This window comes from Morus notabilis, unplaced genomic scaffold, assembly GCF_000414095.1.
Source record: "Morus notabilis unplaced genomic scaffold, ASM41409v2 Scaffold99, whole genome shotgun sequence".
Taxonomy (NCBI): Eukaryota; Viridiplantae; Streptophyta; class Magnoliopsida; order Rosales; family Moraceae; genus Morus; species Morus notabilis.
Window position 1 is genome coordinate 534,147 of NW_010362482.1, and position 2,488 is coordinate 536,634.

Below are 2,488 nucleotides of genomic sequence, written 5' to 3' on the forward strand. Positions count from 1 at the left end.
GATAAGACAACATTCACATGTCCTTTTGGCACTTATGCCTTTCGGCGAATGCCATTTGGACTGTGTAATGCACCTGCCACATTTCAGAGGTGTATGATGAGCATTTTTAGTGATATGATCGAAAAATGTATGGAAGTGTTCATGGATGATTTGACAGTCTTCGGAGATTCATTCGACACGTGCCTTCTTAACTTGGAAGCCGTTCTACAAAGATGTGAAGAGAAGGGTCTCGTGCTCAATTGGGAGAAGTGTCATTTCATGGTGTCATCTGGCATAGTTATTGGGCACATTATTTCTGAAAGAGGAATTGAGGTCGACCGCTCTAAGGTTGAACTCGTTTCTAACCTGCCCACCCCCAAGGCCGTTAAAGATGTCTGATCTTTTCTGGGGCACGCCGGATTCTACAGGAGGTTCGTTCAGAATTTTTCATCTATAGCGAGATCGCTAAGCAACCTCCTGGCAAAAGATGCTGTGTTCAACTGGACACAAGAGTGTGAGGATGCATTCTGAACACTCATCGCAAAACTGACTTTCGCCCCTATTATGCAGTCACCAGATTGGAGCTTACCTTTCGAGATCATGTGTGACGCAAGTAATTACGCTGTGGGGGCCGTTCTTGGTCAACGGAGGGAGGGGAAGCCTTTCGTTGTCTACTACGCAAGTCGTACTCTGAATAGTGCTCAAATGAACTACTCTACTACTGAAAAAGAGTTGCTTGCTGTAGTATTTGCTCTCGACAAGTTCCGTGTATATCTGATTGGTTCACCTATCACCATCTTCACAGATCATGCCGCCCTTAAGTATCTTCTCTCCAAAAAGGATGCTAAGGCACGTTTAATTAGGTGGATCCTTCTCCTGCAGGAATTTGACTTGACAATCAAGGACAAGAAGGGAGTCAAAAATGTGGTGGCGGACCACTTATCTCGTCTTGAATTTAATGATTCCACCGAAATTCCTGCTATTAGAGATGACTTCCCCGATGAACATCTCTTCGCCGTCACTAAGATGCCATGGTATGCGAACATTGTTAACTACTTAGTGACGGGCGAGATTCCATCTACCTGGGGTGCACAAGACAAGAGGAAGTTTCTGGTCGAGGTTCGTAACTTTTATTAGGATGACCCATATCTTTTTAAGTACTGCCCCGACCAGATCATGAGACGATGCATTTTAGATGATGAAGTGTCTAGTGTCCTGAACTTTTGCCACAACGATGCATGTGGCGGTCATTTTTCTATGAAGAAGACCACCGCGAAAATCTTGCAGTGTGGTCTCTATTGGCCCACTTTATTCAAGGACACCAATGACTTCTGTCGTTCCTGTGATAGGTGCCAAAAGCTAGGTGCTTTGTCCCGTCGCCATATGATGCCCTTGAACCCGATTCTCGTAATAGAAATATTCGATTGCTGGGGGATAGATTTTATGGGACCATTTCCACCTTCTTATGGATTCCTCTACATACTCCTCGCTGTGGATTACGTGTCTAAGTGGGTAGAAGCCGTGGCGTGCCGGAACAACGATAACACTACTGTTGTAAAGTTCTTAAAGGAAAATGTGTTATCTCGATTTGGAACGCCGCGTGCCATCATCAGTGATCAAGGCACCCATTTCTGCAACTGTTCTTTTGAGGCTCTGATGCGCAAGTACGGTGTGGTTCATAAAGTTTCAACTGCCTATCACCCACAGACAAATGGCCAAGCTGAGTTGGCCAATAGGGAGATTAAGCAAATTCTAGAAAAGACAGTTAATCCCGATCGCAAGGATTGGTCTCTACGCCTTCCAGACGCACTTTGGGCATACCGCACTGCTTACAAAACCCAACTTGGGATGTCTCCCTACAGGCTTATCTTTGGAAAAGCCTGTCATCTACCTGTAGAGCTTGAACATAATGCTTATTGGGCTACCAAGGCCCTCAACTTCGATCTCAGCGCTGCAGGTGTCAATCGGAAGCTCCAACTTTCTGAAATCGAGGAGTTAAGGAATGATGCCTGTGATAATTCCAGGATCTACAAGGCAAAAATGAAAGCGGCTCATGATAAGCAGATCCTGAGGAAGAACTTTGAGCCGAATCAGCGGGCTCATCTTTATGATTTCCGTTTGCATCTCCACCCCGGTAAGTTGAGGTCGCGGTGGACTGGCCCGTTCATAGTGAAACGCGTTTTTCCCAATGGTGCTGTCGAGGTTGAAGACCCAACTGATGGGAGAATCCTTAAAGTAAATGGCCAGCGTTTGAAAAATATGAATCAGGTTGAAGAGATCATTCTCGAGGACCCCGTTTACCAGTCCTGAGTAGTTTACTCACATCTCCTGTATCATATTTTTATTTTATTTTTATTTTCTTCGTTTCTTTACATTTTTTTTTCTCTTCTGTGTGTGTTTTTGGAGAATCATATCAGGAAGCTCAGGCTGTGCTCATAAGTGGAATGCTCATCATCCAGGTGTCTTCTTTCTCTATATTTCCATAATTTTTGACACTGAGGACACTATC

General features: G+C 44.6%; 1 pseudogene; it reads left to right on the forward strand.

Annotated features, from left to right (window-relative positions):
- Positions 1–2,289, forward strand: part of LOC112092307 — an 11,921-nt pseudogene extending 9,632 nt beyond the window's left edge.
- The last annotated feature ends 199 nt before the right edge of the window (positions 2,290–2,488 follow it).